We start from the raw sequence: 12,948 nt of genomic DNA on the forward strand, positions 1-12,948 counted from the left end.
GATTAGCTGTTTCCTCTTTCATGGAAAAAAAAAAGTGGTAAGTCACCATCCGGAGTGCTGACACTATACTTTTAGTGTCATGAACATCATATAAATGTAATTACATCAAAACAAAAATTACTGACAATAATATATATTTTTAAATAAAAGTGCTTCCATACAGAAAAAAGTAAGTTTAAAAATCTCTGGGTCTAAGGGATATGTCAAACGTACATTGGAGTTTCTTATATATTTTATTTCACCATGGAGACAAATCACCTGACAGTCAACTTCTGAGGCCACAGTACAGAGTAGTAGCAAGGTAGAAATGTTGTGATAGCCATGTGCATGAGAATATTTGCTGTCTTTGAAAATGTAACTACTCTAAAGATATCATCTGTTTGGTTTGTAATGACCTTTATGCATAGATTCATATATTTAGTGGAATTTTCTAAAGACAAACAGCATGTACCAATAGCATGTACCTCATCAGTTCTTCTTTGTTATAGATGATAGGAAGTTCCCATCTGTGGTTGCATTCTTTTTTTTTTTTTTTTTAACTTTATTTATTTATCTTGAGAGAGATAGAAAGAGAGAGAGGGAGAGAGAGGCAGAGAGAGGGAAAGAGAAGGAATCTCAAACAAGCTCCACATTGCCAGCATGCAGTCCAATGTGGGGCTTGAACACACGAACCGTATGTCCAATGGTTAACCAACTGAGTCACCCAAACACCCCTGTAGTTTCATTTTTTAGCCAGGGAGTATTGATACAATTTTCTTATCTTCATTACCAACTTTTAAAACTGGCTTTGATTTTAATTATTCCACTCAAATAGATTTTGGTCACAATAATTTTTTAAATTTCAAATCAAATCACCTTTCAATCATTTGCTTATATAGGTGTGTCTATAAGTATGAATGAATTGTTTATAATAAGATGGCCTTATTATTCTCATAGTATTTTTAAACCCACTTTAAAATAGAATGTAGAATCCCATTGTAGTATGGCTCAACAATGAAGGTATATAATTAATTCATGAGTTAAATCATTGTTCCTTAAAGTAGCCATCTACATTATAGTCAGCCATAGAATTTTTGGCCTATATGCAGGGATGTATAAATTTCTGACTTTGAATATTAACATTATTAAGGCATGTAGTTTTTATGGTTCTGTTCTTTTTACTCAAATGCATGCATGCACACACACACATATTTGTATAACTATCTTTATCACAGGTGAGATGAATGGAAGCTTAAATATTGTAGAAGAAAAGATCAGTAAACTTGAAAAGATAATTATAGAACCTATCTAAAATGAAATAGAGAGAAAATAGAGAAAATCTGTGGAATAACTTCAAGTTGCTGTACATATGTGTAACTGGGGTCCCTGAAAGAGGGGGGAGGGCAGAAAATATTTGAAGTAATAATGCCTGTTTTTCCCAATTTTATGAAGATTAAAAAATCCATACTTAAGAATCACAATAAATCCAAAACAAAGAAATATGAAGAAAACTATCTTAAGTCTTAGCATAGTCGTATTGTTCTGAAGCATTATGAGAAGGGGAGGAAAGATTATAGGGATTATTAGCAGATTTCTCATCAAAACAATGCAAGAGAAGACAATAGAGCAGTATTCCTCAACTCTGGTTTCATTATTACTCTCACCCAGAAGTCTTTTTAAATACTTTTTTTTTCCTAATCACTCCTGACTGATCAAATCTCAACACCACAGATATACTGTATGTCTGTTTAATATACACAGATATACATACAGGTATCTGTTCAGCACTGTATATAGTGTGGCTCTTTTGAAGAACACAAGCCACTGTCATATGATTTTTCCCTCTCCTCCACCATGAACTGTCATTTTCTTGAGAGTGACATTGCCCATGCTGAGGATACATACAGAAAGTAACATCTTGAAATTAATGAGAGAAACCCAACAAAATTACCTTTCAAAAAAACAAAGGAATGATATACTTTTTTCAGATACAAAAGTGCAGAAAGACTTACTTGCTAATAAAGCTGTGCTTGCAGAAATATTAAAGGGATGGTGGGGGAAAAGTAATTCCAAATCAAAATCTGGATCTACATAAAAGAATGAACCACAGAAGAAATGACAACTGCATCTGAAAATGGAAAGACTATTTACCTTATTACTTAATAAGTCTTTAAAAGATAATTGAGTAAAGAAAACAAATACTGTTCTGTGGAGTTTATAGTAGTGGAAATAAATAGCAAATAAGCATTAAAATTCTTAAAATAATGGCCATTAGTAACTGGTTTGAAGAAAATAAACTGATGTGGTGGTTTAATAATTGACCACAATGAGTGGAGGAATCCAACTTTTGTTGGAATGATAAAGTTTTCTCTGGGGATCCAAGAGAGTCAACCATAGGGAAATTCTAAGGTCGGAATGATCAAGGCAAAAGAAGTATCTAGTACAAAGACTCTAAAAAAGAAACTACAGAAAGAGATCATAGTGTAGTGAGTTGCGGTATAATGATAAAAGACAAGGTTCAAATTGTAAGCAGAAACCTCTGAGTCCTTGCAGCTCAGAAATGGCTTTTGGATTTCATTCTTAAGAGTAGCAGACAGCCAAAAAGAGGATTCTAACCAGATAAGTTACATTATTGAAAATTACATTAAAAGTTACATTATTATAAGTTACACTATTAAAAGGTGACTAAAAACTTCATGGATTAGATTCTTAAAACATGAGATATATTGAAATATGTCAAAGTTTCTCTTGCATATTGTCATAGCTTCTTAAGGATTTTAGTCTAGGAAGAGGGAAAAACATGAGTAAATATTATATTTCACTCTTAGGAGAGCAGTGCTAACGAGTTCTGAACTCTCCCTTGGCAGAACATGAAGATTTTCTAGAAGTAATAATTGGGCTAAAATCAGAATAATGTTTAGGTGTCAACTCTGTAGGAAAAAAAATACAGATTGTGAGAAGAATTCAAAACAGAGTAACCATATTCAGTAAGTCTCTAGGGTTAAAAGGACTTTATCTTGGAAAGACTGGAAAAAGAGAAATGAGGAAAAACGTGGGGATTAGACTGTAAGGGAATAATATTTTGACACATGTCTTGACTGAGTTTGATATACTCAATGATATCATAATAACATAGTTTACATCTAAGTTCATGCATTTGGCCATCCAAAAAGAGTATTATCTTATTTCCCATTAATTAGCACACATGTTAATCACTTAAGAATGTGACCATTAATATTTCATTACTATAACTCCAATACTAGAATATAGCTTTCATACCAGACTTTATACCAGAGACTTATCAAAGCCAATACTTCTTATTCTCCCTAAACAGCCTGATGTTTACATATAGCTTATTACATAACACAAAGACACAATGTTATCAATTATCTATTAGATATAGCACAGATAACCTAATATACTTACTTGTGTTTTTCCCCTGGTCTTAATTTTTTAATTAAAATTAGCATAATATTATACCATATCATTTCTTGTTTTCTATCAGTCTATACTCCCCTACTCTTATAACCCTCCCCCCAAAAGCAGAACCTGCAGTTTATATTTATAGATTTCTAACAATTCTTCACAGAATTTTGGGGAAAAATTAAGATCACTTAAAGCTCGTTTGAAAAGATTTTATTAATTCTGTATTATTACTACAGAGCAAGGCGCAATTTCAAAATATTAATCCGTAATTTCTCCCTGTGTTTTCTTGACTGATTTGACCCTTTCCCCCCTCAGAGAAAGGTTAATGTAGCTAAGAGAATTCCATGGTCAAATACTGCCTTAGTTTTTCCAAGGTTTGGTACTTAGAGGGAAATACAAAGAACTCACATCTTGGAAAATAAAAATAAGGAGAAAATCTACAGTATAAAAACCAGGGTGTGCTATCCTCAGACTAGATCAGAATGGAAGACAAAAATTGTCAAAACGGAAATGGAGAGTTTAGATGAGGTAGAGCAGTTTTAAAAAAGGGTTTGAGGGGCATCTGGGTGGATCAGTTGGTTAAGCATCTGGCTTTGGCTCAGGTCATGATCTCATGATTTGTGAGTTCAAGCCCCACGTCAGGCTCTCTGCTGTCAGCACAGAACCTGGAGCCTGCCTCAGATTCTGTGTCTCCCTCTCTTTCTGTGTTCAAGTCTCCCCAACTTGTGCTCTGTCTCTCAAAAATAAATAAAAATTAAAAAAAAAGACAAAAAGAAAAAGTGTTTGAGCCTCAAGTGGAATGAGCCACAAGTGGAATGGAACAGTAGAAAACCAGTGAGGACTGTGTAATCTAAGAGGAAAAAACAAAGTTGAACACTTCTGTTTCTTAATAGACCTTAGAAAAGTAGCCAAGCCCCAATCTAGGAATATAGGTATGATAGGTCTAGAACTGAGTTTACTTGGTTCTCACTTGCATCCATATAGCATGAATGAAGCCAAATAAACTAAAGAGTGGCATTGACTTAGATGTCATGTGACATCCACAGAGGTACTCTCATGTTCTGTTGTGGTGTGGAAGCAGATGAAGTGAATGCCAGCAAGGAATGCTGCTAAAAATAAAGGAACTATTCACATTTTAACATGATATGGAGTGGAGACCCTGGAATGGACAAAGGAAGGATGATCAGATGGGATGACAAGTCTTTAGTGGTTGTCAACTGAGACTGACGGCATAGAAAGACCAGATATTAACTATGAAATTCTTGCCATTATGCAATATATTAGAAATTATGCACAATCCCAGGGATAGGGGAGGGAATTGAAATTAGCTTTGGTTAAATATTTTCCTCTCCACTCTTTCAGTAGGGGACTTAAAAGGAAAATTATACAGAATTATAAAAAAATAAAATACATTTCTTGAATATTTATGTTTGTGGTGTGAGACTTGCACCTGCTATGAATATACTCTGTTCCCTCAGAGAAACATTCCACGTTATTTTGGAACAATGAAGTATAAGGCACATGTCTAGGTTTGCTTTTTCTTGTATACCTAAAAAAGTCAACAAAACTCAGACATTTTTCTTAACACATTTTTTCCAGATGATACTTTTTGGTTACCAAATGTATTACTTAAATTTCAAAATCAAACCCCTAAGTATCTCCTTCTTTGTGGAAAAAAATAAACTATTCTAAAATTATGCTTATAGTTGAGATCTTTTTCACTTATATTCAGCTCATGGAATATAACTATATTAAGGGCTCCTAACTTAGGTCCTCATGCCATTAGGTTATATGATATGAATCCACTTCCTATCTCTTTAGTTAAATTAGCAGTTCTAACCAGATATTCTATTAGAATTTATAGAGTAGTCATGAAAATAGCACTTAATCAGAAACTTAATATAACTAAATGTTAGGTGGTAATATACTTTAGAATTCATTTCTAGGTTTTTATCAATCAGTTTATATCAAATTACATACATTTGCTTGGGCTATCGCACTTGATCTATCTCTGAAATCGCAGTCTAAAAAATGTCTTTTTTTGATTATATCTTATTTTCCAATTTACTTATTGAAGTACCTCTACTGCAATAATTCTTTGATTTCATCAAGATTTCTAATCCATGGATTATGCCACTTTATCATTATTAATCAGGCCTCTCTGGGGTTCATTTTTCCTTGTCTAACCTACAATTCATACTCCATCATTATCATTATTTCTTTGAAAAGCCTACCAAATCTCTTTTATTTCGCATTAATAGAACTCACCTGAAGATATGAAAGTGATTTAAATACCAATATCCATTTATTTTCTCCAGATTTGTACTTTAGCAAATAACTGCTCAGCTGACCTGAATTAATTCATGTTACACATTTTAAACAGGTCCTCAAAACTACTGAACTCTAATAATGCTTTCTTGTTGGGTTCATATTATGCTGCACGATATACTTTCTTCTGTCTCTTAATCCTAACCTTCTTCACCTTTAATCTGAACTAAAGATTTATCTTTTAACTCACTGACAAGTTAGAAGTCAACAGAAGCCGGTTTCCTCCACATTCTGCCACCAAATCTACAAATTTATCCCACACCTCCCTTTCTCTTCTAGACTACAATTTTGAGTGTTACTCTTCTTTTCAAAAGCGGTCTTCCCTGCATTTCTATGGATCTAATCCATTTTCAAAAGGTTCAGTCTTTTAGTCATACCTTTTATTTCTTCCCTGCAGAATTTTTCCTCTCCATTTGATAAGCCCTACAAGCATAGAGCATATTCTGATAACTTCTATTTGTTCTGTGAACTATGCTTTCATTTCAGTTATAGCCACATTTATCTGACCCCATTTATTTGCTTATTCTTGTTTTTAAATTTTTAATTCCAGTATAGTTAACATACAGTGTTATGTTAGTTTCAGGTATGCAATATAGTGATTCAACAGTTCCACACAGCACTCAGTGCTCATCACGACAAGTGCACTCTTTTCTGTTTATTTTGGATGATCCCCTACCCTCCCATTTATTAACAGACTTTATAAATGGTTTGTTTTCACAAAGTTCCCATGTCTTCATTTCCTGATTTTATCTCTTTTCCTTGAAGGTTAACTCTACCCCCAACATTCCATCAAATCTTCTCTTGTTAAGGTTATCAGTGACATTTTTACTGCAGGACTCAGTGAATGCCTTTTTCCTTCTTGAAGTATTCTCCTTTCTTGGCTTCCACAAAACCCTTGTCTTTTGGATTTTCTTCTATTGCTCATCTAATTTTCTTTTTCTGGCTCATCCTCCTAAACCGAATCTTTAGTTGTTGAAATCCTTAAGATTTGGTGTTGGGTCTTTTAAGTATTTCTTTCTCATTACTTCTCAGTAATCTCATGAATTTCAAAGAATTCCAGTGTCCTGTCCATGCTGATGGCTCAAAAGTTTTATTTTCTTTGTACTGTTTGTTTCTAATTGCATATCTCATAGACAACTACCCTTTAGACAACATCTCTAGTTCTTGATATCTTTTTTTTAACCTCCCTCTACTTTTTTCTTGTTCATTTCAGTAAATTACCACTACCACCCTCCTGAAGCTAGGAATTCAGGGGGAATCCCTTCTTATTAAGCAGTAATTTAAATAACTATAGAATTTATATATAACCATATTTGTAATAATCTGTTTATGTTAACAATGTCTCCCTGCCCCTGTCCTTTCAACAACAAGTCGTATTGATTTTACCTCTGAAATGTATTGATTACATCTTTGCATTGTATACTGGTGATATTTTAGAAATCTGCCAATTTTTAGATTCCTTTACTACATGATTTATCTTGGGTTGCTGTTAACCATTATCTGAATCATTGCAGTTACCTCCTGTCAATTTGCTTCAATTTCTTCTCTATGTAGCAGTAAAAGTGATTTTATATATATATATATATATATATATATTATTTTTTGGGAAAGCGCAAGTGAGTGAGGGCCAGAGAGAGGGGGACAGAGGATCCAAAGCAGACTCTGTGCTGACATCGGTGGGCCCAATGTGGGGCTTGGATTCATGAACCACGAGATCATGACCTGAGCTGAAGTCGGACACTCATTTGACTGAGTTAACCAGGTGCTCCAAAAATGATCTTTTTAAAATGTAAGTTGGATCATCTTGTTTCATTGCTTACTAGTTTGAATTGTTTTCCAAAGTTCTTAGAATAAAATTGAACGTTCTTACTATAGTCTGCTGAATCGCTGAAATCTCTTCCAAGTTAGATCTCTATCTCCTTTCCTGATCCCATTGATCTTTTCTCGTTGCTGGAATATGTAAAATTATTTTCATATTGATGGAAATGTACTTGTTGGATCCCTGTCTTTAGTATAAATGCACCCACAGCTTCCTCTTCATCTGATTGTCTGAATTTCATTTTTGTCTCCTCTTACTTGACCTCTATTCAAGAGTCTCCCTGACTACTCCATCTAAAATAGGCTTTTCCATAGTGATCTCTAACCTTTCTGGTTTATTTCTTAGTTCTTATTTTTCCTGAAAGCATTTTCTTCCTCTTTTATTTGTTTGTCTGTCTGCTCAACTAGAGCATATATTCTATGGATTTGAGTAATCTTTCTTCTGTTTTATCATTTTTTCTCCAATATTTTTATTGATGTCTGTTATACTAGAGATGTTCCATAAATATATGTATTGGCTGAATGGATTTTCATAAAAGGTAATTAAGATAAATAGCTATTATTATATCTCATGGATATAGAACTGGGCCAGACATTTTAAAGTGTTTGTCTTATCTCTTGTAACCACCTCGCTCAGGTAGTAGGATGACTAGATTCCTAAGGATCTTTCAGTCTTCCTACTTGTAGTAAGTTTTGCTAATTTACCTTTGCTTTCCAAATTATACTACTGAAATTATGGCCTAATCACAAATTTTAGATCCTATTTGCAATTTTGATATACTTTCTCCACTTGGGAGTGAGATGGTATTATTATGAAAACACCTTAAATAGGTGCTTTATTTTCACTAATAACTGATTCAAAATTTTATCATGATCAGTCTCTGGTTCTTTATTATAACACAAATTATCCAAATTAAACCAATCTAGTGGTTTAAATTAACACTCATTTTGTTATTATTCTTTATATTTTGTGGGTCCAGAATTTGGGCAAGGACACACAGAAAGGCTTGCCTCTTCTCCACAGTATACAAGGTGTCAGTGGCAATTGCTCAAACAATTGGGGACTGGAACAGCTGGGAAATCTCCTTTTTATGTAGTCTCAAGGCCTCTTTTGGTTTCTCCATGTGGTCTTCTCTCATCGTGTCCAACTTTAGGGAAGTTGGGCTTTTTACCCAGCTGCTCAGAATTCTGAGAGCAATTGGTCTGAGAGAAGAAGAAAACACAAGTCTCATGGCCAGGGCTTAGAAGCAGGCACGTTATCTCTTCCACTGTATGCTGTTTGTCAGAGTGGCCACAGAGACTGCCAAGATTCAAGAGGAGGATGCATAGGTGAATGCCAGCAAGTTGAAGTCATCTTTAATCAGCTAAAATAAGGGGCTGAGTTTTAATTTTAAATGGAAAGACATTAAAAGATAAACAAGAGAAGAACAAGTCTGTCTTACTATTTATGTTATTGAAAAGTCACACGGACATTTCTGTCAATATGTAATTGACAATTTATCTCTTTGCAAAGTTGAAGCATATAATGTATTTGCCTCATATTCTTTATTGAATGTCCATTCATTTCAGTTTTGGTGTTTCAAAATGTTGGCAATTACTGGTATGTACCCATATGTTTTTGTGTAATTTAATCTTAAATAATGACTTGGCTGATACAATAGAACTCCTCTAAGTATTTTAAATGTTTTGTTTTATGTAATCCTCATAACAAACCTATAATCCCCTTATATAGTTTAGAAGAATATTTAATGGGGGTTAATGAAATTGCACATTAGGTTAAAAAAGTGTGCCTGTAGTGAAGTCAGAAGGACATCTCTTTAATTTTTCCTGACATTTATACTGACAACTTTGAATTGAGTCCTAATCCTGATTCTGTGAGTACAGAAGCTATTAACTTTTAGACAAATGTTAGATTAGCAGATCTTTAAATTTCCTATTGGCTATAAAACTTCATAAGGACTTACATTCTTAAAAGAAATAAAATGTCTTTTGAAGATCAGGAGAAAATAATATTGGGGTTAGTTAAGTCAAGTTATTTAAATAGATGACAAAATAGAAAGTAGGACTTATGTTGGAAGCTAAAATTCACTTCTACTTATACCTGGCAATGACTAGTCATGTCTCTGGAATCTGTTGTCTATCTCTTGATCCATCTTCTGAGCCATATTTCCTTTTTCATGAAAGTTGGTATGTGTTTGCAATGGAATAGTTTCCTCAGTCTACTTCCTGCAAGTAGAATTTTGGATGTCTAAAGGACGATTTCATTTTGTACTGCTTCTGCTTCTTTCAGTTCAAGCTGGCATCTTGCTGAATATGGGAATCTTTTCAAACTTTGTAGATCTCCCAGGAATCTTATTTGTGTCCACACCATTTGAGAAAAAAGTGCCAGTAGATTTTTTTTTTTGAATAAGCCTTTTTCTAACTTACATTTATCTTAAGGAACAAAGCCTTATAATGCATAGATGTCCTATTTTTATTATGTTTTTAATTGAGAGGATCTGTGAATTAGAGGAAAATGATGGAAATATATAATAAGTATATTTGGAGTTGCATGAAAAGATAAGGGTAATACTGAAGCAAAAGTAAAACTTGAGATGATCCTGCCCAAGAATTATCCAAAATTGATGAAATGAACTACTGTAAGAGTCTTTAGTCTGACTGAACTTTACTTTCAGACACCTCTTTTGTTCTTTCTAAGGTCTTAACAGAGGATTTTGTAGTTATACTAATAGCTTCATGTTTTAGACCATGCAACTGGATAAATTATACATTGCTTAATAGCAAATTATTCAAAAATTTTGCTACTTAAAACAAGCATTTTTTATCTTACAGAGTTTCTGAAAATTAGAAACCTAGGAGTGGCTCAGGCTGTCTCATGAGGTTACAGGTAAACTCTTAATAGGGTAGCAGTTAGCTGAAAGAGCTGAAGGATCCACATCTATGTTCACAACCATGGAAGTTGGCGGAAGCTTCAGTTTCTTGGTTTGTAGGCATCTTCGTGCAGCTGGCTTCATGACCTAGAATGAGTGACCAAGGGAAAAAAAAAAAAACAAGATGCCACACTGCCTCTTATGACCTAGTCTTAGAGTCAGAAACATTAATTCTGCTCCATTCTATTAGTTGGAGGGGAGCCACTAAATCCAGCCAACACTCAGCACAGGGGCATAGATATCAGGAGTTGGGGATCACTGGGGTCATCTTGGAGGCAGAGTACCACAATGCGTTTCATCAATTTTGGATAATTCTTGGGCAATACCATCTTAAGTTTTATTTTTGTTCCATTATTACCCTTATCTTTTCATACAACTCCAAACACACTTATTATATCTTTCCAGCATTTCCCTTTTCTCAGTTTTCACTTTCTTTTTTTTTTTTTTTTTTTTGCTTTGTGCTTCAATCTCTATTAAGCCTACTGATATGTATTCTAAGTTTTAAATGTTTTCCTCTGCTGTGTCTAACCAGATGTTAAACCCATCTATTGAATTTTAGTTTCAACTATTGCCTTTTTTAGTTTTAGGATTTACCTTTGGCTACTTTATTTATTCCTGTTTATTTTGTGTGTGAAATTCTTAATTCTTAAATTTTCATTTAATAAACATACTGATCCTTGGGTTTTAAAAGTAAATATCTGTTATTTTCTACTTGTCCATTTCTCTTGATTTGTGATATTTTTATTTTGTCTGCTTATATGACATATAAGTTTTACTTTACATGCTGTGCATTGTGTATGAAAAAGAATACAGACTTTGCATGAGGGTATCTTCCTCCAGAAAATATTTATTTCTCTTCTAGTAGATAGAATATGGGCATATCACCTGCCCAGATAGTGCTGGTAAATTTTGTTTGCCTTTTTTCCTAGAGAATAGCACTTCTAAGGCTGAGCTGAACAGTTGGGTTGTTTACTTGGCCCCCTCATACTTGAAAGCCCCTAAACTTCAATTTTCATCTCCCCAGTATGGTAAAGTTGCGAACACTTTTGGATAGCTTTTAGAAGCTATCACTTTGATTTTCACAAATATTAGCCCAGACTTGAGCATTTTGGGAGTAAACAAATAAAAATAAACTGCTTTCAAAGTATTGCAGTCATTCTCTGGTTTCCTTTCCTCTGAATCTTGACCCATAGAGTTAATACTTGTTTGTTAAACTTCAATGCCATTTTTTTGTCTCCCCAGCCTGATGAGATTGCCGCAAGTTCTAGTTCACTGCTATGTTTTTGCTCTTTGCCCCTGAACAGCAAATAATCAAATGTCAAGCCTGGGAATGAGTGGAAAGTTAGCATTAATGTGACTCTATTTCTTTTCCTTCAGAATGTTTGTCTCAAATACTGCCCACTGTGTTTAAAACATGATGCCTTCACAACACTGTTTTTATTAACCAGATTTTATAGTTGTTAAGTTATGGGGAGATTTAGCATATCAGTTATTTCATCTTTGCCACAAGTAGAAGTCACTTCAATTTCTTCTAACAAATATGCATATTTAATATACAGATATGTAGTTTAAATTTTTTCCTAACCGATAATCAATTCTTAAAAATGTTGAGTGCAGAAACCCAGATATGGCTATGGTTCCATAGAATATACTGGGAGCCAGAGAATAGATACACTAGTTGGAGACAGCATCACGATACACTCTGGATAAGGGCAGAAGAAATTCTTTTCTGGTGGTAGACATTAGTTCCTCTGATACTTACGCTATCAAGTTGACTTCTAGCCAACCTGCTGAAGCAGTATAATAAGGCCACGAAATAGCATATTAAATTCTATTTTCTTAAAGAAGATTTTACTTGGAACTACCAAAACCCAGAGGAAGAAATATATTTCATTGGGATTAATGGGTAATGTCTATTGAATGCAAAAAGTTAAAACTACATTATATCTACAGTTGTAAATACTCTAGCCAAGAGAGGATGTGATTATATTTATAGATTCTTGCTTTGAACTGCATATAACTTTCTCAAATGTCTCTTTGGGCAAACTTTCTGTGATTTCCTAAAATAATTTTATTTTTGGGTCTTTTTTTAAGTAGAAAAGTTTATACAATTTTATATTTCTAATATAACTGAAAAGTAACATGACAATATAATAGTGCTTAAAGAAGTAAAGGTAAAATGCATTATAAAATGGCAATTGTCCTTTAAGAAAATATTATAACATTAAACTTTTTTATATTCAAGATCTGATTTTCTACTGCATTAATTATAATTCCAACTCATTTTTAAAAATTAATTATTAAGTTTAGAATTTATTAGCACACTAAACAGAAGCTGTAGTCACTTTCCACAAAACTCTGACAAAAATCAAAATATATTGGGGTGCCTGGGTGCCTCAGTCAGTTAAGGCATGTTACTCTTGATTTCATCTCAGGTCATGATCTCATGGTTTGTGAGTCTGAGCCT

This window comes from Panthera uncia, chromosome B1 (assembly GCF_023721935.1).
Source record: "Panthera uncia isolate 11264 chromosome B1, Puncia_PCG_1.0, whole genome shotgun sequence".
Lineage (NCBI taxonomy): Eukaryota > Metazoa > Chordata > Mammalia > Carnivora > Felidae > Panthera > Panthera uncia.